Source organism: Zophobas morio, unplaced genomic scaffold, assembly GCF_036711695.1.
Source record: "Zophobas morio isolate AGI-343-1 ecotype UQ-CSIRO unplaced genomic scaffold, CSIRO_AGI_Zmor_V1 ptg000058l, whole genome shotgun sequence".
NCBI classification, from domain to species: domain Eukaryota; kingdom Metazoa; phylum Arthropoda; class Insecta; order Coleoptera; family Tenebrionidae; genus Zophobas; species Zophobas morio.
This window is the reverse complement of record NW_026972163.1, coordinates 5,779,983-5,807,092: the sequence shown is the minus strand read 5'-3', so window position 1 is coordinate 5,807,092 and position 27,110 is coordinate 5,779,983. Positions and strand designations below refer to the sequence as shown.

The 27,110-nt window shown below is 33.0% G+C and overlaps 1 non-coding gene across 1 annotated transcript; it reads left to right on the top strand.

Moving 5' to 3' along the window:
- Nucleotides 1–504: 504 nt before the first annotated feature.
- Nucleotides 505–578, top strand: Trnas-gga (transfer RNA serine (anticodon GGA)). Its single transcript has one exon. It is a non-coding gene; the product is annotated as a tRNA-Ser (tRNA).
- Nucleotides 579–27,110: the final 26,532 nt, after the last annotated feature.

Sequence of the window (27,110 nt, the reverse complement as noted above, 5' to 3'; positions counted from 1 at the left end):
AAGTTCCTTTGTTTTCCAAAAAATGTGTTAAATTTGTTTGGATAATTTTAACATTTAATTTTTTTTAGTAACTCAGTACAAGAATAAAAATTAACACAATTTAGGGCCAGTTTATACAATATTTTAACTGAGATTAAGTTGATCGCACATTTAACAAGGCCATTAGCGAGATCTAATTGGCGTAGAGTCGGTCACATGGTACTTCAGGGCGGGGTTAAAAATTAAATCGCAATTAAATATTTAATTGAGGTTCTGTAAACCAGGTTTAATTGTTTTATATACTATTTTAATTTTAATAAAAAAAGCCGACCGATCGGCTGTTTAGCCGACCAGTCGCCGACTGCAGCCGACGATGAAAAATGGCTGAATAGTCGGCTTATCCGACCGGTCGGCCACTAGTCGGTACATCCCTAATTTTTTTGAGTCACTGTAAAAGCAAATCTAAAAAATATCACTGCGATTGTGGCGGCACAATAACACGTCGGTAAGCAGAGAAAGATAAGTGGCTTCGTGGTCCAGTGGTTAAGATACTTGCCCGGAAAGCATAGAGACGTGGGTTCGACTCCCACCGAGGCACAACGTTTTTCTGTGCTTACCTACACAATGATAAATTACGAAAATATACTGATGATATATATTTTGCACATTTTAGATAGGATTTATTCGGCAAAATCTTGAGATGACGTCATCAAGTTTTTGGGCTTGATAAACGGATATATTTTGATTAAAAACCTACCATGTCAAACAGTAACTTCAAAACATCTGCAATATTTCAAAATTCAGTTTTGCAATTCTTGATTCAATTAATAAAATAAATTGACTCAGTGATTAATTTTTTTGAGTCACCCCCTATAAGCAAAACTAAAAAATGTGAATGGAATGATAAATCACAAGTATAGTCTCATCCTATTTTCTACATTTTAGATAGGATTCATTTGGCAAAATTTTGGATGCCATAATATTGCATTCGTTGATTCTTAATAAGTAAGTGGCACTGACAATATAACACAAAGTGTACACACTACTTCAAAATATTGTCGAAAAGTCAACAATTTATAGTAAAGGTTATTCGATAAAAATTTCATGATCGGTAGTGCTACTAAATGCAGGTTTGCTTCCTGAAGCATTTTAGGGCGACACTAAATTTTTTATAAGTTATTATAACCCTCACATTTTTATCACAATTTTAAATACATCTCGTTTCTCTTGCAACTAACTATGATGTCAATTAAAAAGTCATCAACTGGCGTTGTTGTCCATATTGTTGTGTATAATTGGCATTTGACAAAGTTATTGAAAAGCGTTAATTGTAACTATTATAAGAAAAAGTGAGAATAAGGTTGTATCATTCCGCGTTGTCAGCTGTCTCAACTAAACTCTAGCTTAATTGTAAACATACTTCACTATGTTCACAAAAATTCAACATCAACTTGATAACTTTTTTCGATGCAAAAAACAATAGACTTTTACCTCTGTCCAATTTTCACTAATAATGATTTGAACTAAATATTTTACTGCTTATGAAACATTGTTTTTTTTATTTGCAAAGTGTTTTTTTACCGAAAGCTAAAAAACACTTTGCAATTTAGAGGAACGCGGGAAAATCCGCAAACGTGGCGACAGCAGTGTAGATAGGTGTATAGTTTTAGAAATTGCATTCTACCCTATAAAATTTTATAGGCAATAACGAGGCGGACAGTAGTACAATGGTAAGAAATATTTATGGCTCATACCAGTTCACCCGAATTTGTCGGAGAACATTTAGCAGATAGTTGTACTCATAAAATAATGTTCATTTTCGTTCGTGAGTAACGATGGTCCCTGTCCGAACCTGGATTATTCTGCTTTCAAACATCTGGGAATTACCGGCACGCGACAACTTTAAGTTCTAAATATCTCTCACTATTGATGTATTGTGCGTTTCGTTATTGCCAATAAAATTTTATAGGGTAGAATGAAATTTTCAAAACTATAATTCAGCGTCCGGCGGGGCTTTTGTCCGGGAAGTAGCTGTTTCCGTCCTCTGACTGGTTGGTTCCCCAAATAGCGCGAAAGTACGACCTTTCGGCACAGTGCCAGTGGTACAAACGTAGGTCGCCACACTTTCATTTCACTAACACATTTTTTAATTCTTTTTTTGTTGTATTCCACTTTTTCTATGTGTTGCTTATGGATACTTTGTTATGATGTTATAATTTAGGATATCAGTTTTTATTCATAAAAACGGAAAACATGTTTTAGCTATACATTCTGCTGTAATCGCCATCATTAGTCTCTGATCAGTCATAGAAACCACTGTAATCCCGACATTTTTTAAATAGTCCTAGAGCTATTGTTTCTAAATTGAGGTAAATTTTATTAGTCTTCTATAAATTATATTTGATTAATAGTATAAGTGAATCCATGACATTTAAAGTCATTCAATCTTTTTATATAAATTATAATATTATAGTCCTGAACCGCGTGAAGATGATGAATGATTCAACCGTTAGAGGGTGTGAGATGCATCCTCTCAATGAACCACCCGGTGAGTGACTATCGATCAACACTTACACATCCATGGTCATGATTAAACTATGAGAAGAATTTACAGTACTGTTTGATTCATCGTAATCACATTAGTTTCCCTGTCTTACTTATTTATAATTTTGATGCGTGATATACTGTATATTCAAATCAGATGTCAGTTTTTTCCATTACTAATTAATACTTCAAACAACATATAAGTTCGATTATACTTGCTCAGCATTAATTATAACTGAGTTACCACGGCGATCTATGTTCTCTTTTCATGCAATAAACCGTAGGAGGGTCACAGCATGATAAATCTTATTATAACCTGCTATTATATTTATCTTTAATAATTTGGTTAATTTTTAAATTTAGATAAAATAAAAAACTTGTTCCTGTGAAAAATAATAACATATGATAATCCCCTAACTTTATTTATTTTTGGCGAGTATATTTTTCGTTATACTTACATTTACTAACAAATAAATAACATCAAATAAAGTGCACCGCATTTATACTATGAAGTGAAAAGTAAATTTAAGTATGAGAATTTTTACGATATTAGTAAACAGCATACAGTGTAGAAGCTATTATTCACTGCTTAGAAACCATTCATATTTCAGAAAAACGCAGGACCGAGAAAAGTTTTCTTAATTGTACCTACTTTTTGTAATATCATTAATTGTTTGAACGATGACTCACATGTTTTTTTAACTCGATGATACAGAAGAATTTAGAACAGTTTTTACTATAGTGCTAATTTTAACAATTCTCCAGGTATTCACACTTATACGCAATTACTACTTATAGCGTTTGTTTTCACAGGAATGAAACACCTCAAAATCACGAAACTCGACCACAACTTAGCGTTCGTCCCTTCAGTCAGCGAAACGTAAACAAATTAAAAAACTGGATATGAAAAGGTCTTACACCTCTAAATAAATCTTTCAATGAGTTCTCGACAACACGAAGAAGAATGTAAAAAAAAGTAACTTACTTGGAAAGAATGCAATAATTAGTATTGATCAAACTACTAAATGTCATTTATGACAAGGTTCCAGGAGCACATGCCCGTTCCAAAGACAGTCAGGTTTTTGAGGAATTCCGCATATTTCAAATTTCACGCTCCAATAGTGCCCTCTCGCGGCCGGTTCAACAACTCTTATCGGAAAACTTAATGTGCATATGCATTTACTACGTATAATTTTGAGGTGACGTCATCAGTAGTCATCACATTGTTGGTGGGGATGATTAGACAAAGTTTGGTTAGTGTTTTACCGTCTAATTGGTTCCGTAGTTTCGGATATTAGCTGTCTGACAAAAATTGTCATAGACGGCGGACAGACAGACAGACAGACAGACAGACGGAAACCGGAGACCCATTTTCTCGTACTCTAGGGGTCATGGCCCATCGAGAAAATATGAAAGCAGCCAGTCGTCCAATGGACTCGATTACAATACGTCGTTAGCTTAAGTTCAGGAAGTAAAAATATTAAATTTCGCATTCGTGCACTCTTTATTAGCAGCCGTTCCTACACATAACCTAACTTTTTATTGTCAGCAACGCGCGGAGCCGTAATGTAGAGTTTTTAATGGGCACATGAGTGCTTCGCACCTTGCAACCCACTATAAAGATACTCGTAAAGATGGAACTTCTTGCTCAATGGATCACTTTCAATGATTAAAATTTGTTGCGAGTAAAAATGCGTGTGTATTTGGGAACCTATATTTGGCGCAACTAATAAAGTGCCAACCAAGGTGCGAACACAATTTTTTTTTTCTGACACTAGGAGAACACATTTTTTTTTTCTGACACTAGGAGGTATTGGAACAACATTTGAAGGTGAGGAACGTGGTCACCCCCGACCACGTCCCTCACCTTCAAATGTCGTAGAAAAGTTTGGGCAAACAGTTTGTGCGAATTCGAATAATGCGTTTTGTAAAATTTCACCGATATTTTTTTGTTAAAAAAACTGAGAAAATGCAAATTTGGTTGCAGATGTGTTGTGATTTTAATTCCCGAGCGTAAGCGTTTACGTTTCTCGACCTTTCATGATCCCCAGTGTACGAAGAAATAGGTCCCCGTTTCGGTCTGTTTGTCTGTCCGTCTGTCCGTCTGTCTACCGCTCGGATTTGTATTAGGCAGATAATCTCCGAAAGTTGTCAAATTTCGCATTTATATTAGGAATATCATGTAGATGGTAAAACGCTAACCAAAATTTGTCTAATCATACCCACCAATAATGTGATGATGTCACTTTAACATTGTACGTAGTAAATGGATTATAAATTGTAAGACTATAAAATAACATAGTCCTACATATACTAGACACAAGAAGTTGTTATTGCTAACTCAACACAAAATAGCCCACTTTCAAAGAAGTTTACATTTCAATTGTTGCAAGTTTTTTAACAACCTGTATAAAATAAAATATGCCCCTAATTTGAGGACGTTCAAGGCTAAATTAAAAATATTTCTTTTAAATAGAAATTTTTATGATTTTAATTATTTTCTAGAGAAAGTGTGCAGCGTTTATTAGTTGATTGTTCATTGCAAGTATATACTATCGTGTATTGTGTAGATACCATCTTTTGTTTTTTGCACTAGGTATTTTGGTGTTATATATTTGTTGTGTTATTTTATTTTGACAATCCCTTCTTAAATATTTGCTGTATTTTCTGTATAGTATTTTCTGAAGGTAAATAAAGTATTAGTATACGTATTAGTATTAGTATGTAGTTTATAACTCCGCCTTGAGTTTTTACCCGACACGTCCAAATTTTTTGAAAAACAATCAACATTTTGCAATTTAATTTTGAATCTGCAAAACCGAATGCTTAAAAATCTTGCAGATGTTTCAAAGTTATGACAAGCATAATAAATTTTTAATCAAAAATATTTGCTTATCCCCACCAAAAAATTCAGGCCAGCTCAAAAGTTTACCCAATAAGTCCTATCTAAAGTGTCGAAAATATAATGGGTCTATACTTGTAGTTTATCATTACGTTCATATTTTTTGGATTTGCTTATACAGGGTGACTAACAAAAAATAATGAATCATTCAATTTATTATTGATCAAATTAAGAACGAGCCACTCCATTTTTCGAAAATGTGAGAATACGCTTGTCTTTATAACAACAAAATAATGATAAGATAAGAATTATAGTAATAACATTCAAAATATTTTGTTCAATTGAGGCTTATGAATAATTTTAGTTATCTGTTTTATTCAAATCAAACAAATGTCTGCGTGACATTCTTCCGATGTATAGACATTAACATTTTAAACACTGCGCATATTGCTCAGAGACCATTATTCCCGTTGATAATGTGCTGTAAATATATTTTACAATGTCCGTACTTGTGCAGAGGCGGTTTATACGGGTATGCTTCTGATGCTGGACCATCAGGTCCCCGAAGTTTAGGAACCCCTTCTGGCCTAAATGTAACGGAAAATAAAATGTATTTATTTTTAATTTGGTTATTAAAGTTAGAAGAGATACTGGGGTTCACTGATTCATATTGCGACATTCATTTTTTTTTTAATCTTATAAAAGTAAGTAATTCTAAAACGACATATCAGACCCATTATATTTTACACATTTTAAACAGGATTTATTCGGTAAAATTATGTGATGTCATCAACTGAGGGAGATAAATTTTGATAAACGATTTACCATGGGTTAGTATAAGCCTTAAAAGGTTTGCAAAATTTCATGGCATTCAGTTTTGCAGCTTCAAAGTTAAATTGTAAAATACGATATTTTTCATTTTTTTTCCAAAATCTGGATGTGTGAAGTAAAAAATCAAAATGGATTCATAAACCACAAGTATAAGAGTATGTTATTTTATAAAACTCAAATTATATTTAGGTACAACACAACATTTAGAGGTGACGTCATCACTTTGTCGGTAGGGATGGTCAAACAAATTTGATTATCGTTAATATCTTTAACACGATATTTCAAAATGCATATACAATTTGATAAGACAACAGTCGGTCTAGTAGTTTCGGAGGTTATCTGTTTACTAAAATCACAGACAAACGACAAAGAGACGGAAACCGCAGACCTATGTTTTCGTATACTAGAGGTCATGAAATGTCAGGCAAACATGACAGTACCTACCCTTTTATCGGATGGACATGTACAGGGTTATCCACGAGAAGCTCCAGACTTGAAAAATTCAAAACGCAACCTACAGTACAACTTCATATCAGTCATTGATATTTACCACCATTTCCGTTTTAAGTTAAATATGGTTAGCTGTTTTGTTTTAATATATAATTTGAAAATAAACGTCAACTATTATTAAGTTAAATTTGAAAACAAACGAATTCAAAACAAGAGCTCGTCAGGGAGTTTCCTGTACTGTTTTGTGCGGATGATGTTCTCAGTACATCCGTGAAGCACTTAATCAAAATCACATCAATCTTTTCATTTTTTGAACACATTCTGCATTAATTTTGATAAAATGTCAGTTTTAAGATGATAGTATCTCACATCACGTCAATGTTATTACACAACATAGATAACTGAGACAACTATGTTTTATTTTTTTAAATATTATATGAAATATGAAAGATGGTTTTGAAATTGTATTTCTGGTTGCGTTTTATATTTTTTAGGCGTGGAACTTCTCGTGAATAACCCTGTATGTGCTATATTTGCACTGTGATTAAGCTTCCCCCTTCAGGCTAATAACAATCGATATAGACCGTCACGTTTTATTTGGGACACCTGTATACCGGGAGAGCCATAAAACAAGATCAAAGGCAGCCATGAATTTTTTAAGATTTGTCTTTGCATGGCCGACTAGTATAAAGATTATGGCCTGTCCAAAGGAATGCCAAAGGTACCATACGTGCTGCCATCTATTAATAATTCAAAATCGACAAAAGAATTATTAACACGTTTTGAAAGGCACAAAGGCATTCATACCCAAACAAACCACCATTACACGTTTTGAAGTCCCATAATGTCAAGTCAAATTAAAATTTTGCTAAATTATTAAGTGTAATTATTAATAGATGACAACACGTATCGTACCTCTTGGACAGGCCATAATCTTTATACTAGTCGGCCATGGTCTTTGATGCAATTTTCGTCTTGTCACATTACTGTCAATTTGATTGATGCAAAACATTTTTACTAGAATCATGCTTCAGAAATGGACATATTTTCAGTCAAACGTGGGTGCCCCTGATCATATTTTTATTATTCTCTCAGTATTATGAAATCAAATGATTTAACTTTAAAGTATCTCACCAATTTAAAGATTTTAAACAGATCGCACACAGTTCGCGTGTAGATATAATTCCGTAAATGTAATCACTGTGAAATACACAAAAAATGATTATGTACAAGTGCTTATTCGTAAAGTTATTACTAATTTTTAATTTAATGTGTTAATGTGTGCTTTTTACTTCCACAGACGTATGTAATTGAGGTAAATAATGGAACATTTAACGTCATTTTGACAACTTATTTATTTTTATATTTTCTTGACGTCTTATAACTATGTAGTAAAATAAGAAAATGCAGCCGCTTCTGTCTTTTGTTCTCATTTATAATCAGACTTATAGATCGATAAACCTGAAGAATTAATAAACAAATATTGTGTACAGAATTTAACAGTACCTACACTACGCCGAAGATGGATAAAAATATACTCTTTATATTCTACATTATTATACTTACACTGAAATATATTTTCGAAAAAATAATCTTGGACGAACAAAAATAATCGCTATTTATCGCCCCCGTAAATTCCAAGTTTATCGTGGTAACGATGCCATTTTCCTGTAATGTACACCGCGTCTGCGTGTGGTCACTAGATCTCATGCTGCCTGGCTGCAGTTCCACACTAAATACCTGACAATTTATATATATTTCTATTGCATTAATAACTGCCTTTAATATCGTAAACTTAGGATTTTGCATAGAATGTTCATTTATGTTGAAGTGTGAGCATAATAAACTCAGGGTTTTAATGGTTTTATTAAATACGCGAACGCCTTCGTATTTAACATAAATTTTATTTTTGTCCCAAGAGCAATAATCTTTATCAAATTACAAAAAACTCTTATTTTTTTAAATTATTATATTTAATAAAAATGTTAAGACTTGAAGTTTCATAAAATAACTTTTATCTAATCAAAAACAGACTGATAAACTTGGTTTGATCAAAAAAATGCAAAAAATAGAACTAGCTTTATGGTTTGGAATGACCATATATACTTAAATACATAAGGGTGTAGCTTTTTGTTCAATAATTAAACGTAATAATTTATGCTCTACTTGTATAGTTTGGCATTAGTTTCTAATGCAAATAAGGTTATTACCTACCACATAGAATCAGTTGCTTCTCACTGACAAAATTATTAAATTCAAGAAAAAATAAATAAAAAATATGCATTGCGTAACCCAAGGACATTTAGAAGAAAATACAATAAAAGCTTCACACCACATTGTGTTATCTATCATCACTTTTTTCTTTTGGGTATGTTGATATCTTCTTTAACAGGATAAATATAGGAATTTAACATAATTAACAACAATTTAGTTTCTTTGAAAAATTATAAAATTTGACATACATATCAGCAAACCAAATTCAAAAGATGTGATTCTATGCAAAAAACTGGCAGAAATATCACTGACGGGCGCACGACAAAAGCAATGTAGACAACTTGATAATCACACTAAATTTAATACTAACTGAAAAATAGCGGATTATGTTACACTGACAAGTTGTTTTTACACAACAAAATTATTAATTATAGGAAAATATTTCCGAAAGAAACCCACTAAAAACTTGGAAACAGGGTAGAACAGAAGACAACACTCTTACAGTTTTTTTTTGTATATGTATCAAATGAAACATACAGTAAAACTTATGCACGTTGGGTCGAAGAAGCCGTTTTTTACTGCAGGTCATTTCCGATAAAAAGTTGAGAATGCTTTTAGTACGATTTATAGAGTTTTGTAAGCTGAAAACAGTGGTAAAAGCCGCGTTCCAAAATTTGCTTAAATAAATGAGATATTGAGTGATATGCATAAAGTTTAGTAAATACTAAATACTGAAATTTACAAGTAAATACTGACTTTCGTATGAAAAATAATAAAAGCTTATAAGTATTTACTTATTACTTGGTCTTGAAAAATTTTCTAGATTTTACTTAATTTTCCAGTAAATATACTACTCGCCGAAAAAATCGCAACACCAAGAAGTAGTGTTTTGATTTTAACTAAAGTTTGTGGGTGTCATTGTCTTGACAAAAGAAATGCACCATAACATTTGCAGTTTAAAATTCGACGAACAACAACAGTAAAAAATTAATAATGTGTCGGTCCACCCCTCGCATTTACACATTCTGCAACTCGCCGTGGCATACTTCTAAGTAAATTATTGATATCCTCCTGAGGCAGGGATTCCCAGGCAACCTGGACTTCATGTCTAAGTTGAGCTAGAGTCTGTGGATACTGTGGTAATTCACCTAGCCTTCTGCCGATCATGTCCCACACATGTTCAATAGGTGACAGGTCCAGCGAACGAGGAGGCCAAGGAATAATTTGCACTTGGGCATCTTCTAAGCACCTCAAAGAGACCCGTGCAATATGCGGCCGGGCATTGTCCTGCTGAAATGGGGCATCTTCGATGGTTTGAACAAACGGTATAACAACCGGTTCCAGGATTCCATCAACATATCGTTGAGCTGTCATAGAGCCTTGAATCATGACTAAAGGTGACCTGCTGCCATATGCAATAGCTCCCCATATCATTATGCCCACAGTTCGAGCCACATGCCGTTCCACAGAAAAAGCAATATTCCTTCGTTCTCCACGAAATCTTCTAACCCTTTGCCGACCATCGTGCATGCCTAAACAAAAGCGGGATTCATCTGAAAAGACTACTGAATTCCACTCAAGATCCCAGCCTAAACGTTTGCGGCACCATTCCAAGCGTTGACGGCGATGTTCTGGAGTTAGCGGTAGTACCAAATGGGGACGATAGGAACGTAGTCCAAAAGACTGAATGCGGGTGTAAATTGTTCTCATCGCAATCGGCCGACCAACCGCCGCATACCAGTCATCTGCTATCCTGCGTGTAGACACATGTCGGTTTCTTACTGTCAATGTTGGTAGGTACCGATCTTCACGTGGATTCGTGCTCCTCCTGCGCCCAGAACCTCTAGCTCGGTGACCTCTACCTTCCTCGTGCTATGCTCGCCAGCATCGCAATACAGTTGAAACATTTCGATCCACGCGAGCAGCGATTTCCCGAAATGACAACCTGCTTCGCGAAGTCCCAAAATGCGACCTCGCTCTAACAGACTTAGTTGTTGAAAATTTCGACGTCTACGCACACGAGACATTGTGACAGTACTAATATTGTCAGATAGCACAATAAAACACAAATTCCCATGGTGAACAGTAATGCAAAGAAATTATCAGTGGCAGAGAACAATAAGAAAGAAAAAATTTTATAAGCTTCGGTTTTCGGTAAAATCTGTTGTAACTTTTATCAGTACATTATCAAACATAGATACATATTTCCACAAAGTTTCATTAATAAAAAACTGCCACTTCTTGGTGTTGCGATTTTTTCGGCGAGTAGTATACTTCAAGTTGCATGCATAATAACAAGTACTTACTTGTACTTGCAAGTAAGTACTTAAAATTTTTCAAGCTACTTTTTAGTAGACTAGTGATTATGCTTAAATTGAATTCAGTCAACGTGCAGTGTGTCTTAAGAAGGTGATTGACATTTAAAGTTTAGAACAGTTTAGAATGGCGCTATTTGTTCTTCCTTTTCGTCAACAGAAATTATATAAACCCTGGAGACAAGCCTATCCGAATACGTACAAGGGAATGTACAGATTCGAGGAAGAAAACGTGCAGTATTTAGCGGATGTATTTTTGCGTGATCAAGCTGAAACTCGTGGGGGTGCTTTATCGGCAAAACAGAAAATGGAAATATTTTTAAGATACATGGGCGATCCGGGATTTCAAGTGGGTGTTGGGGAAGATAGTGGTACCCATCAAAGTACCGTCTCAGGGACAGTTCACGAAATCAGTAATAAAATTTACGACAGCGCCCATCAATGGATAAAATTTCCAGCAGAACAGGGAGAAGTTGATGCAGAAAAACAGGAGTGGTTGGAAAAATATAACTTTCCTGGTAGATGGTGGATAATGGGATTGCGGTCACCACTATCCAATAATTTTATGAAATCTTCCTCCCATCGTTTTAATTTAATTTGTTTATTTCCTGTTTTTTTTTCAGTCGGTTCTGTTTTCATGTTGTTGATCTTTTTTAATATTTTTGGTTCCGTCATAGATTCTCCATAATCTATGGCGTATTGGCTTGCGAACTTACTTAGAGCAGCCTTTTTTTTCCCTCGGCTGTTTGGTGTTTGCGATTTGGTTAATAAGAATATCGGCTATTTCTTTAAAATCGAAATAAATTTGTTGTTTATTTCAGTAGTTTCAACACTTTCTTCACCGGTTTCGGAGTCTGAGGAACTCATGTTGCAACCAAATTCGTACGTATGACACAAGGTTAGTTAATAGAGATTAAATGACTGCGTATGACACAAATATGGACACAAATCACAAAATTATTTTTATGACAGTTACGTTAATCAGTTTTTAAGTATTTACTGGAAAATTGCAAGTATTTACTTATAAGTATAAGTAAAAGGTTATGCATATGAATTTCAGTAAATACTTTTACTTGTAGTAACTACTAATAAGTAGATGCTTTTACTAAAAGTTTTTACTTTTAGTAAATACTTATTTTTATGCATATCAGCCAATCTCTTACATTTTCAAAATTATGAACAGGTTTATTGTAATAAAATTTTAAATGTAACCTGTCAACAGTTTTCTCTGTATAACCTAAGGATAGTTTCTTTAAAACAAGTTATCATCTTCGTTATGCATCCTTAAAAAACAATGGCTGATATGCATAAAAATAAGTATTTACTAAAAGTAAAAACTTTTAGTAAAAGCATCTACTTATTAGTAGTTACTACAAGTAGAAGTACTTACTGAAATTCATATGCATAACCTTTTACTTATACTTATAAGTAAATACTTGCAATTTTCCAGTAAATACTTAAAAACTGATTAACGTAACTGTCATAAAAATAATTTTGTGATTTGTGTCATACGTACGAATTTGGTTGCAACATGAGTTCCTCAGACTCCGAAACCGGTGAAGAAAGTGTTGAAACTACTGAAATAAACAACAAGAAGGAAAGATTTATTTAGATTTTAAAGAAATAGCCGATATTCTTATGAACCAAATCGCAAACACCAAACAGCCGAGAGAAAAAAAAAGGCTGCTCTAAGTAAGTTCGCAAGCCAATACGCCATAGATTATGGAGAATCTATGACGGAACCAAAAATATTAAAAAAGATCAACAACATGAAAACAGAAATTAAAAAAAAAGACCGACTGAAAAAAACAGGAAATAAACAAATTAAATTCAAACGATGGGAGGAAGATTTCATAAAATTATTGGATAGTGGTGACCGCAATCCCATTATCCACCATGTACCAGGAAAGTTATATTTTTCCAACCACTCCTGTTTTTCTGCATCAACTTCTCTCTGTTCTGCCGGAAATTTTATCCATTGATGGGCGCTGTCGTAAATTTTATTACTGATTTCGTGAACTGTCCCTGAGACGGTACTTTGATGGGTACCACTATCTTCCCCAACACCCACTTGAAATCCCGGATCGCCCATGTATCTTAAAAATATTTCCATTTTCAGTTTTGCCGATAAAGCACCCCCACGAGTTTCAGCTTGATCAGGCAAAAATACATCCGCTAAATACTGCACGTTTTCTTCCTCGAATCTGTACATTGCCTTGTACGTATTCGGATAGGCTTGTCTCCGGGGTTTATATAATTTCTGTTGACGAAAAGGAAGAACAAATAGCGCCATTCTAAACTGTTATAAACTTTAAATGTCAATCACCTTCTTAAGACACACTGCACGTTGACTGAATTCAATTTAAGTATAATCACTAGTCTACTAAAAAGTAGCTTGAAAAATTTTAAGTACTTACTTGCAAGTACAAGTAAGTACTTGTTATTATGCATGCAACTTGAAGTATTTACTGGAAAATTAAGTAAAACCTAGAAAATTTTTCAAGACCAAGTAATAAGTAAATACTTATAAGCTTACACTTATTATTATTCATACGAAAGTCAGTATTTACTTGTAAATTTCAGTATTTAGTATTTACTAAACTTTATGCATATCACTATTATTACCAAAATAAACATATTGAAGGTTTTTTTTACATTAAAATGTTGGATTTGACATACATATCAAATACGTGGTAAACAAAACCTCTTCAACTTTAAAAATAACGGTAATATTTAGCAAAACAGAGAAATCGGACACTTATTTTGGGACAGAGGATTTCTTTTTTATTAATCGTTATGGTTCTGCTTAGCAATAAATCCCCTCTCCGATATCCTGAACAGCTGCAATTATGGGTTCAATATAAGAATTAACAAACAAAGAGAAAACAGAATAAGTCACTTGCTGTATATGGATCACATAAAAATATATGCAAGTACACAAAATCAGTTAACAAACCTATTATGTATTTATAATAAAAAATTGAAAAAAAAAATCAAATCTGACTGAACAGTTTTCCGGTGATATTGGTATGTGTTTTGGTATTGAGAAATGTAAGACCCAAGCAATCAGAAAAGGCGCCCAACACCAAGTACCACATATAACCCAGAATAACGAAATAATCGAAGCCCAAGAACGAAATGATACATACAAATATCTGGCTTTCTGTCAATCCTCCCACATCAATCATACCAAAACGAAAACACAGTTGAAAGATCAATACCTAGCGAGATTAAAATTAATATTGAAGACACAGTTAAATGGAAAAAATTTAATGAAAGCAGTAAATACATTCTGCGTTCCACTGCTAACATATTCTTTTGGAGTCATTAAATGGTCCAAAACTGATCTTGAAAATTTAAACATCGCAACAAGGAAAATCTTCACACAGTATAGAAGGCATCATCCAAAATCGTCCATTGAAATATTCTCATTACCAAGACAGAATGGAGGAAGGGGTTTCCAGAACCTAGAAAACTTATATCAGAGACAAATCTCAGATCTGAAGAAGTATTTCTTGAAACGAGCAGAAAGAAATGAAATGTTTCGCACCATCACAAGGGCAGATTTGAACTACACACCCTTAAATCTGTCGAACACCGAAGAAATCCACACCCCCCACACAATAGACAAAATAATAAGTGGGCTAAAACAAAAACAACTACATGGAAAATTCTACAAAGACTTAGAAGAAACTCATGTCAACAAGAAGATGTCATTGATTTGGTTAAAAAAATCAAGTTTGTATGCCGAAACAGAAGGATTTGTGTTTGCTATTCAAGACTAAGTAATCAATACCAAGAATTACAGAAAATACATCATCAAAAATCCGAATATAAGAAACGACTGCTGTCGCCTCTGCAAAGCAAAACCTGAAACGATCCAGCACATAATCTCCTCCTGCAGCATCCTGGCACAAACTGACTACAAAGCTAGACACGACAACGCAGCCAAAATCATTCACAAAGAATTAGCAACACTTATGAACTTAATCGAAGATACGACACCCTATTACACTTACATTTCATCTCCGTTCCTTGAAAATAACAAATACAAATTATACTGGGATCGCACAATACTTACAGACTTAAACATTACAGCTAACAGACCAGACATCATACTTATAAAAAAACACACGAACGAAGCCATTCTCATTGACATTGCTATTCCTAACACAAACAACATTATTCAAACATACCACACCAAGATTTCAAAATATCTGCAATTATCGATAGAAATGAAATCCATGTTGAATCTTAAAAAAATTTCAATTCTACCCTTAGTTATCTCTAATGTAGGTGTAGTCCCAAATAGCTTAGTTGAGAATTTAAAGACTTTACATTTGAATGATTCAATAATTGTCAAAATTCAAAAAGCTGTTTTGTTAAGAACATGTCATATTGTTCGTAAGTTTCTCGAACAGTCTGATCATGTCAGTCAGACACAATTAGATTAGCACCAGTAGGTCAGAGTAGTGTAGGTCACTTTCCAAGTGATGCGCGGATAAATGATCGGTAGTTACGCTAGACTTTTGGGGATGGGGCAGCCCCGTAGCTACGGGGGGGCAAGATGGGGCTGAGCCCCCCCTAGCAGTTGTGGTTGCCCCCCCCCTGGAATACTTAGACATTATAAATTTCAAATTAGTAATAAAATTTCAATATAATGCTGATTGCTAAAGCATATTTAGTAGCCCCACCTGGCCACCCTTTATTTTCTTACAGGGTATGTTATTTGGCAATATATACGAATTTTTAGATGCAGTACAGCTGTTTGTAAATCTACATTCTCTGAATCGATCGCAATGACGCATCAAAGATTGGCAAACTTGGTTTTTCTGGCTTTTGAAAAGTACCGTACCAATTCTTTGGTGTTGGACAGGTTTTTACGAAAATTTAATAGCGGAAAAAACGACGTTTACAATTATTTTAATGAAAAAATAAAGCAGTTATCTGAGTGCATTATTGAAATACATATATTTACATGAAGCCCCCTCTGTCGACAAACTTGCCCCCCCTGAATAAGTTTTCTAGCTACGGGGCTGGGATGGGGTGAGATTAGAGAATAATAGCAGACTAATTTGTATGCTGTAATTCTAGAATATCGAAAGTTGTTTTATTAATCTAATCAATGCATATCATTACTTGGTCTTAGTACCCGTAATGATAGAAGCCTTGCCTGAATGCCGGTCATTTCCGGGTCAGTGGTGGGTCTTAATAATAATAATAATATTCAGAACATCTGACTCGATTGTAGCTTACTCAACAATTTTAATCCTCTGTTTTGAGGCGATGAACTCATTCAAATCAAAATAATTTCTACGCATAATTCTTCTGATATATAAACAAATATTTTCAAGTTATTTTACTTATCTGACGTAAGATAAGGACATATAGCAATGGAGTCCATCGGGTAATCTAGTAAATTACTTTCATATTTTCTCGATATTTCATGATCTCTAGACAAGGCCGTAGCTGAGCTTCCCCTAGAGAAATTTTTGTCTCCCCTAGACCTACACAAGCTATAATTAACCAAATGTGAATTACAATATCGAAAATCAAAATAAAATGCAATGTTTTATTTAATATGCGGAAGTCAGAGCAATAAAAAAGTCTGGATCATCGGCATTGTGATCCGGTTATTGCAATTCGTAGAAAATATCTTTTAGTTTAGTTTCTCTGTTTTACTCTTACGTATACAGTTAGACTCTGGACCAGTGTTATCGCTATTTGTCTTAAATTACAAGTACCATAAATGATTTTCATTTCAGTCTTGAGTCGCACCTCTGCTATTATTGTTTCGTTATTTTATTGCTTATAAGTTATAAGTCACGATTCAAGACGGCTCACTCCATTTTTCCGAAAATTTGAGAATACAATACTTTTATTATTAGTATTACACTGCATCTAGTGATTTAATCGAAACTGACATAGGTAGGTGTCCTTGATGACGTCAACACAAAATTTTATAATAAAAAAAACTCACTTGAAACAAACGGGTAGCACGTTTCTTTACTTTTACTTGAACACCACATACACCTTATTGTTGGCAAATTGGCAAAATAAAATCTTTTAATTTTTCGAAAGAGCTGGATTTGATATACTGTACTTTAGGGCGAGGGAAGTCCTGTCGAAGTAATCTTCGACCAATTTTTTAAGACAGTCGTCTTCTTATTCAAGTGTGTTTTTTTTAAATTCGCATCTTTTTGCGTGCAAATCACATTATTCTTCAATCTTATAAATAACTAATGCCAATTAACTTAATAATTTAACATCAAAATTATTGATATGAACCAATAAACTTTTTCCTACGACTGTTATGGGACATTGGGTATTAAATTATAAACTACCTATCAAATTCGACGTTGTAACTGAGGTTAGCAGCGGGAAAACCGTATCGAGTGTAACTTGATCATGGTCCTGAACAGTTACGAACATCTTCCTAGAAAAAATTTCTTTTACGCACTCCGTGTTGTAAATAAATATTTTTGTCGTATACCTAATCGAGGGAGAATTAAACTGCGGACGTTTCACATAATGAGCGAATCATCATTGTAACCGTGAAAGTGCATCATAACCTTGGTCCAGTTACCTCTTCCACGACCTGTAGTTTCCCACATTAATGCAGTTCAAGGCGATCTTTTCGTTCATTTTGAGTACGATATCTAAAAATTATTCTTTTCTAATGTACAAAATTTGCCATACGAACTATTGATCTTGACAAGCCTGTATAGGTACATTCATTAAAAAATTTCACTATCTAATTACACTGTCAGTAAACCGTCCACATTTTAAATTTGTTGGTTGCAAAATAGAGGAGACGTACTAAGTAAATCATTAATATGGATGATTGCACACAAGTTACGTCATTTTAAAGATAGCGTACCCACTAAAAATTGTAGGTGTTTGAATTAAATTGCAAAAACACAAACATTAAAATAAGAATGATTTACTGACATGATTTCATGGTTTTTCGAAGGTCACATCGATTTACGTTCCACTAAATTACTCACTTTAAGGAAACTATAACAGGATGTAGTGATCATCATTATGTTATTGCTTACTTGGATTATGAAACAAAATAAATGAAGTAAATAGAATTGTTGCAATTTTTGTGTTGTGTTACATAATGATCATTACATCGCATTGTATTCCGTCAAGAACGTTTAAGATTATTAATTTTTACGTAATTGTGTACTAGAGTAATAAAATTTCTGATAAAGCAATACTTTTAAAATCGTTAGGGAACAGTAATTTATTCTTGAATTTTTAACCAAAATATTCTCAATCAATGGTGTCAGTTTTTGTCACATGAAATCAACAAACAAATTATCTGTACCACTTCTTTAAGTTTGCGGACCAAGCGTATTCATTTTTGAAAAAAATAGCCTGAACGTTGATGTTCAAATTTAGACTAAGTAAATTCAAACGGGTCTGATCTGCGTCATGTAGAATTTTTTTACATAATGTTAATTGAAAGAGAATCTGGAACGTCTTTAGTATCAAAAATGAAAGTAATTTATCCATGCAATGACAACTTAGACAGTCTGTATAGGAAACCTGAAGTGCAGAGTGGTTATTTGCTGTCGAAGAGGATTGCATTATTATTTCTTCCACCTTTCTGAAATAACGGAATAACTTAACATGATAATAATTTGCCATTCCGGGATTGACGTTTCATTTGAACTAAGTGACAAGCATGTTACAGTTTCATCAGGTGCTCACGTATGATTTGAAAAAAAAAATCGGTTTCTAAGTGACAGTGAATATTGAGCACATGACTTACTTTTGAATTCTTTATCGGTCAATACCAATAAAATAATACTATTTTATTGAACAAATGAATAAAGTTGGATATTTGATCGATTTACTGACGAGTTCAATTCAACGTTTTACTCAACACCTCAATTATTAATTTAGTCGTAAATCAAATAATAGTATATTATTAACCAAGGTTACCAAGGTTGTGAAGATCATTCTATAGCGCAAATTAGAACCCGAGACGCGCAACGTCGAGGGGCCTAAAGCGCGAGGTCTAGAACTGGCTTCACAAACGTGGTTAATATAATATTTTTCACAAAGAAAACCGTCTACATTAAACTTACGTATTCCTTAATTAATTTTATCTTCCACTGTCTACCAACTACTATGCGTATATTCAAGTAATGATAGTTGCATACATTTATTCATTTTAAGAAATAATTACATCAAGTATTTCATACATAACCTATATCTTCTTTTTTAACTTCGGTTGTAAAGTTAAACTTCACTACCTACCTCGAAACAAGTCCACAATTGCATGCTTCATGGCTGCTAGTGAAACAATTTTGTTTCACATATATATGCAGTTATGCACAGAATAGTGTCTCATTTATTGCGAAAGCAATTGTTGATTGTTCCCAGTGTAAATAGTTGACAAAATTTGGAAAATTAAAGGAAATACTAGATGACGGAAAAATAGCAACTCGTCAGTTATTATCTTTAAAATCTAATGATAAGTACGAAAAACAGTTCGCATTATTAAACTAGTGGTGGAAAACAAAGAATATTTGTGGGGCAAACGAGAAAATTGTGTTAGCGTATTTCCACCGGATTACAAAAGTATGTAAAGCTTCTTCCTCGTGGGCAGCCTGTTCAATTTTGGAATCTACTTTGAAGTGTTGTACAATTCAATAAAAATGTTGACGTTTTTATTTGTTATTTGAGTCGCATTGTACTAAATTCTCTAGTGAGTTATAGGGCACTTATGAAATGGGTGAATTTATTGTCATTTTACTATTAGGTGCTGGATAAATTTTAATAAATATCATTAAAGTTTTATTTTATAATCTACACAAATTCTACTTATAGTTTCCAAATTCGATATCTGGCAAGGAGATCAGTCCGATCGGTGCTACAGCCTAATGTAGGTAAGATACCTTCTATGATCTGTTATGATCTGATGGTATTTAAACAAACACAGAGAAAAAACCTAACATTATTAACAAAAATATCAACAACAACATATGAAACATCATTGTAACAACGACACATATTATTTAACGGAGAAAAGTAATGCTGATTGGTTCTACAAACATTAAGTGAAAAAGTCACCGAATGACGACTATTCAATCGTGGCACATGAAAATTTAGACTACACGTAAACTATTACTAACAATGTACCCATGAATCAGTTTAAACAAAAAGAATATATTGGCGTAGGTTTTTCTATTTTTAAGAGACAGTAAATTGAAATCAGCCAATAAATGTTCATAGGGATACAATCTTGGAGGATAGCTACCATATTTTACAAAATGCAAAACTTTACAAAAGGAAGCTAACAAAAATCTTTAATTAATTTCTACAAGTCACCCATAAAATAATAAAAACATCTTTTCACACCTACTAACTACTTCTTTTGATTATTTTTTTATAATTTTTCAAAAAAAAAAAATTTTTTGCACTCGCCGAAGTAGACATCGATTTCTATGACCGCAAAATCTGGAAAGAAATACTAGCATTTGCTCTCTAGGGAGAGAAAAAGAATATTTGCTCCCTACGGAGAGAAATACATAAACAAAATTCCATGCAAAATTTTTGTCATATCTGTCACAATTAAACAAAAGAAAGTAAACTATTTATTTAATAACATTAAAAGTAAAAGATACTTGACAATTATTACAGTTAATATTCGTAATCATATCAGAAAATTTTCATTTTGCTTTGTTAAATTGGTAATTTGCATGCAATTGGTGGTTCGGATAAATTTCTTGGAAACATTGTCATTTTGGGTTGCTAAATTGGCAGTTTGGATCTAGCTGCTTGATCTCCGAAGAACTTAATTTGCTTTATAGTGCATTTATTCTCAACTGATTCTTTAATGTACACCTTCAGACACCGACGTAGTGGCCGATGATCTACGAAGAATGGCCTGTGTATGAAGTAGGATTTGGTAATTCTAAAAAAGTTGCTATCATGCTTGGTATTTTTCCGAATGTATTTTTGCCAATAGGTTGCACAGTACATTTGCCCGCTTTATAAAACAAGAAGAAACGTTCATGACTAACCGTAGCCGGACGTAGAGCAGTGTACTTTCGGTACAATCCCAGCATGTCGACTTTGTCATCATTTATGATAACGAACGTTCTTGGTACTTTGGTTTTGGTGTTGGTTATTTTGATAAATCAAAGATACTCCCGCGTCTTGAATATCTTGCACTTTTAAGTTGACCAGCTCCTCACGTGTCTGCAACTCTAACAATAAGAGCAACCTACAGAACAAATTATTAAAATTTGAAATAGATAATCAGTCAATGTTTTTACCTTGATTATGAGAAATTCGTTGTCATCAGCAGTCAGTAAAAAAGTCTCAATTTCACTTCTTGTCAAAACCTTTGATTTTTTAGCCTGATATCCGCCAGAATTTCGTTTCAAAAACAAAACTAGTTTAGAATACCTGCTTATGTCTACGTCGTCGTTTACTTGAATGCAGGCTTTTACCATGGAGTACTATGCCCACACAGTAGAGGGTTTAAACAGTTTTGCCTTCTCGCTGAAGTACGGCAACATTGCATTCTCTATGTAGGTTTTGACTTTCTTCTCATCGCACCACTATCTAAATCTCCGATACGCTTTATCGTATAGTTTTCGCGATTTAGGAGGCAACAAATTCAGTACAGCCGCTTCAGCAGCATCACGAATTTCTTGCGGATCTTCGTGTTGCATTTTGGTTAAAAAAAATCACAATTATTGTTTAGGTTTTTTTTTTTTTTTGTTGTCATGACACAAGATCCAAAGGTTATTATGATTACTATTTTATTAATCACATCATCTTTGATCAGTTGAAAGAGTGTGTAGGGGTCTCTGCGAGTGAAAAAAATTGTATATACACCTCAGGAGCGAAATGCCATTCATCATACATTTCTCTCCCTCGATGTATATTCTACTATTTTGCACCCCCCCCGAACTGAAGTAAAAGTAGGATATTTCCATGACAACAAAATATCAAAAATGCACTTTGACATTTTAGTCAACTTCTGCTGCCTATGTGACATTCGAATTTATTTTTACAATTTATGGAGTTTTTGTTTAAAAATAAAAATTGACAAAATGTTTTGATTTAAATAAAATATATCAATCCCCTGCAGTGTTGCATGGTCACATTTACCGGCTCTAATACCGTAATACTGTATAGAAAACTCAATTGACATACAGCTTGCAAAACTTTTATGATTTAACCGGCTTATGCCAAACCACCCTTATAATGGGTCCGAACCGCAAGGATTATTACTGTCCATTGTTGCAAAGTTTAAGGTATATGTGAAGTGAGTTAAGTTATACAATAGACAGAAGTTGCTTAAGTCATAAAAGTTTTACAAGGTATATGTCAAGTGAGTTTTGTATAATAACTGATTTACTGGACTCAAATCGACGCCGGGATACTGAATCTACTGGGCAATATGAAATAAATATTTTAAATCCATTAGATACATTAAATTTATTGTAAAATATAATTTTTATGTAATGAGAAATATTTTCCTAGGAAGATGTTCTGTGCGTGGAAACCTCAAATAAATTATTGTTCCTAGTTAAATATTCATGATTAAAGTCTGTTTTCCCAAACAACTTTGTTTTAATATATGTATATTAAAATGTGGTAAATAAAAAACAACAATACCCAATTTTTTAAAAACATTGTTGCCGTAGTTGTAACATTTACTCCTCTAATATTTCCGCTTTTATTGCAGTATGAATATTTTTTGTGATTCAGTGCTCATACCCCAGGCCAATATTCCACATGACAACCGAGACTGAACTTGAGTGAAGTAACATATTATTAACACATTGGATGCTATAATTGCTTTCGTCTGTTTAATACATGTATAGCGTAAAATAGATTTTTTTTTACTAATTGATTAATATGTGAGGACCCTAAGTGAGGACCATTTAAGTTTTGCATCAGTTATATTACCTAAAAATTTACTTTCGTTGTTTTGTCTGATGCCAAAATTGATGTTGTATTTAATTGAAAACCCCTGAGTTCAAAATATTTTATTATATCACAATACTGAGCTTGTTTTCTGTAGTACATATATTATTAGATTTATTTTTAGCTGCATCACCATGCATAATAGCGTTCCTAATTTCCAAATCATTTATATAAATACGATACAATAGTGGACCCAAAACAGATTCTTGCGGCACTCCTTTTTATGTGGTCAGAATGTATATATGTACAAAGTACCATTTTTACTGAATCGGGCGACTGGTTGTTTTTATATTTTCTCGATGGTCATGACCCCTAGAGTACGAAAAATGGGTCTATCTGTCTATCCGCCGTCCGTGACGATAATATCCGAAATGACCGGACAGATTGTTGTAAAATTTTACATGTGTATTATGAATATCATGTATATAGCAAAGTTTGTATAATCATCCCCACCAACAATGTGATGACGTCACCTCAAAATTGTACATAGTAAATGGGTCTTAAATCGAAATTTAAATTAAACACGTGTAGCTTATGAATACCTGTTGAGTTTTTATCCCAAATGTCGAGATTTAAAAAAAAAAATAAAAATGAGCCTTATACTTGTGATTCACAATTGCTTCATATTTTTTAGATTTGCTTATACTAATAAAAAAATTAATGAAATTAATGAATGATGAGTCAATTTATTTTATTGATTAAATCAGGAACTACAAAATCGAATGCTTTGAAAACTTACAAACATTTTGAAATTATTGTAAAAATGGTAAGTTTTTAATCAACATATACCTGTTTATTCCCTCCAAAAATTGATGACGTCATCGCAAAATTTTGCCTAATAAATCCTATTTAAAATATGTAAAATATGATGAGTCTATACTTAGACTTTAGGTTTGTTTACAACTGCTGGCTCAAAAAAATTAATGAATGTGTCAGTTGATTTTATTGAATAATTCAGGAACGGCTCACTTCATTTTACCGAAAATTTGAGAATGCAGTACTGTTATTATTAATATTACACTGCACCTATCCAAATTGATATACGTGTTCTTACAAACATGTTGATGGCGCATCACATAATTTTGTAAACTAAAAACTCATTTGAAACATACGCGTAGCAGATTTCTTTACAGTTATGTTAACACTGCATACATATGTTTATTTCAACTTATAGGAGCTCTCATAAAAAACTAAAATTCGCAAAATCAAATTTTATAATTTTTCGAAAATGTTGTATATATTTCATGTACTTTAGGGATGACGGAAGTTCTGGCGAAGTAACCTTCGACGAATTTTTTACAATGTTACTGATGTTATCTATATTCTTTTTATGTATATAATATGATAAAACCAAATTGTATAATTTTTCAAAGAAGCGGGATGTGTTGAACCGTAATTTAAAGACGAGGGAAGTTCTGTCGACATAACCTTCGACCAATTGTTTAAATAATTTATAGATCAGCGCATTGCTAGACACGTATTGCATAGTAGAACAGCTTATTATGAAATAGTTCATTGACGAAAAGTTCAAGTCTTTACTTAAATCTAAAAATAGTTGTATGCCCAATTTACGGTATTATTAACGGTAGGTATTTAAAAAACACCTAAAGAATTTTTTAGTACGTATTAAATATGCTACTTTTCTTGTAATTTAACACTTTATCGATATTCCTTTTATTTTATCGGAATAAAATATTAATAGTTGTAGGTCCCGAAAGATTAACGACGAATTGGGATTATAAAATTTGATTTCTGAAAAACACTTGATCATGATGCATCTGCATAATCATAAATAAAACGCTTAAAATTTTGATTGATACCAATAATTTTTTGCTTATTTATGTGAAGTAGGTACACCAGATAATTAGATACTGTTGTTTAAACTGTAATATAATTTTGTTATTTCATGTTTTATGACTTATATAATTAAACAAAGTTTGTACTTCATCACAGTTCATTTAGTATGTGTCGTGCAGTTACAATAACTATCCCCATTTTATTTTAAAATACTGAGAATAACATATAAAGTTGACAAATACCACGAATTCAGCTGTGATGAAATGGCTACAAAATGTCATTGAGATTGATGCCAACTTGAAAAACGTTTCCATGGCCCTTTTTAATTAATTCACTTTAGTTTTGGTCGCACAATAGTAGGCATAATGAATATAAAAATTTTAATGATCACAAATAATTCTCTCTAGAGAAATTATGTAAGATCTTTGATTACACTTGTTTAAAAACAAAATATAATCATACTATATTTTACTTACAATATAACAAGGCCAGATAAAGAATCTAAATAATCTTATTCTATAGAAAAGGATGATACTTCTATTAGCTCATTTATGGAAAGCCAAGGTTATTTGCAGTTAAAACCTACTTTGTTGGTTCAATCTCGTGAAGAGTTGTTTACAATAATGTTTTTTTTTTTTGTTAAATTAACAACAATCAATAGCCTTTGAACTTATTTACGTTACATGCACTTTATTACTATTTTTTAACTGAAAATGACAACATTTGGAATATCACTTAATACAGCATCGTGCTACCTAGAAAAATATTTCTGTAGTTGTATAAATAAGTAACACAAAACACTATCATGAGTCATATAGTAGCAACAACATCTCGGAATTTATTAATTTAAAATAGAAATATTTAACAAAATTTTCTTTAGAAGACGTGATTAAAATAATATAAAAAGTTAACGTAAAGGAAAAACTTAAAAATCTTTATGATTAGAATATACATTATACATATTAGCCATTTATATTATTGGGTGCATAATTTGTATAATTTCAACGAATTTTGGAAAATTTATCTTCAGTGACACAATAATTTAATTGCCTATATTTACGATTTACTACAAAGAATACACCTTACCTTATGAATTTAAAAATTCGAAAAGTTCGTAAGTTCAGTCGCACACTGTATTTTGTAGGTGTATATAAAGAAATAAAGTTAAAATTAATTAAAATAGCATCTTATAAAAAAGACTAAACATATTGATTTCCCATCTCGTGCTACTTTTAATAGTGACGTGTCATGCGATGATCTTTTACGTATGGTTAAATTCTTCATGTAGAAATATTCCAAAACCTAAACTACTAATTCTGTTCTTTTGCTTTCGCCACAGTATATACTTTTGGTATCTAGTCATTTCTTTATCTTTTCTTCTGATTTCAGATAAGGCACAGACATCGATTTTATGAATATTCACTTCTATCACTGCCTTTTGATCACGTCCCTTCCATAAGCTCATGTTCTTTCATTTTAATTTTGGATTCTTAGCCCATGTCGTTAATCCGTTAGTTTGTCCGTCATGCGTCATCCGAGGTTATCGTTCTAGTTCTTCAAGCACTGTTCTTACGAGGGGTACATCGCTGGCTTTGCCCTCCAACCCTTTTTTATCCAGACTTGAGGCTGGCATTGGAAACCATTGGGCTACAGTGATCCATCCAACACCAATGGCGGAGTTATATCACAGTATACATATATTACATATCAAAAGAAATAACCAATGTCCGCTAAGTCAAATATATCATCAAGTTAAATTATGCCCATGAAAAACGTTTAAAAAGCGTTTTTGGTTTTCGTTTGATTGGGTATACCTATTATTAACAAATATAGAACGTGATGATGAAAATTAGTATATTATTAGCCAAGGTTGCAAAGCCAAGCATTCTAGACCAAGCGCAAATTAGAACCCGATACACGCAGCGTCGAGGGTTCTAAAGCGCGAGGTCTAGAAGTGGCTTTACAACCGTGGTTAATATACTATTTTTTTCATTAGCAGGCATGAAGCAGAGTGGAAACTGTAACAGACAATAAATTGAAAAAATTAACCTTCAATTTTTGACGAAAAATGTTAAAAGTTTACAAAAATTTAATAGTAATTTACACAACTAGTTCGGGAAGCAGGCTCACGAACGTGTTGTGTACAATATTTTTTGCAACGAATAAACTTTTAAACT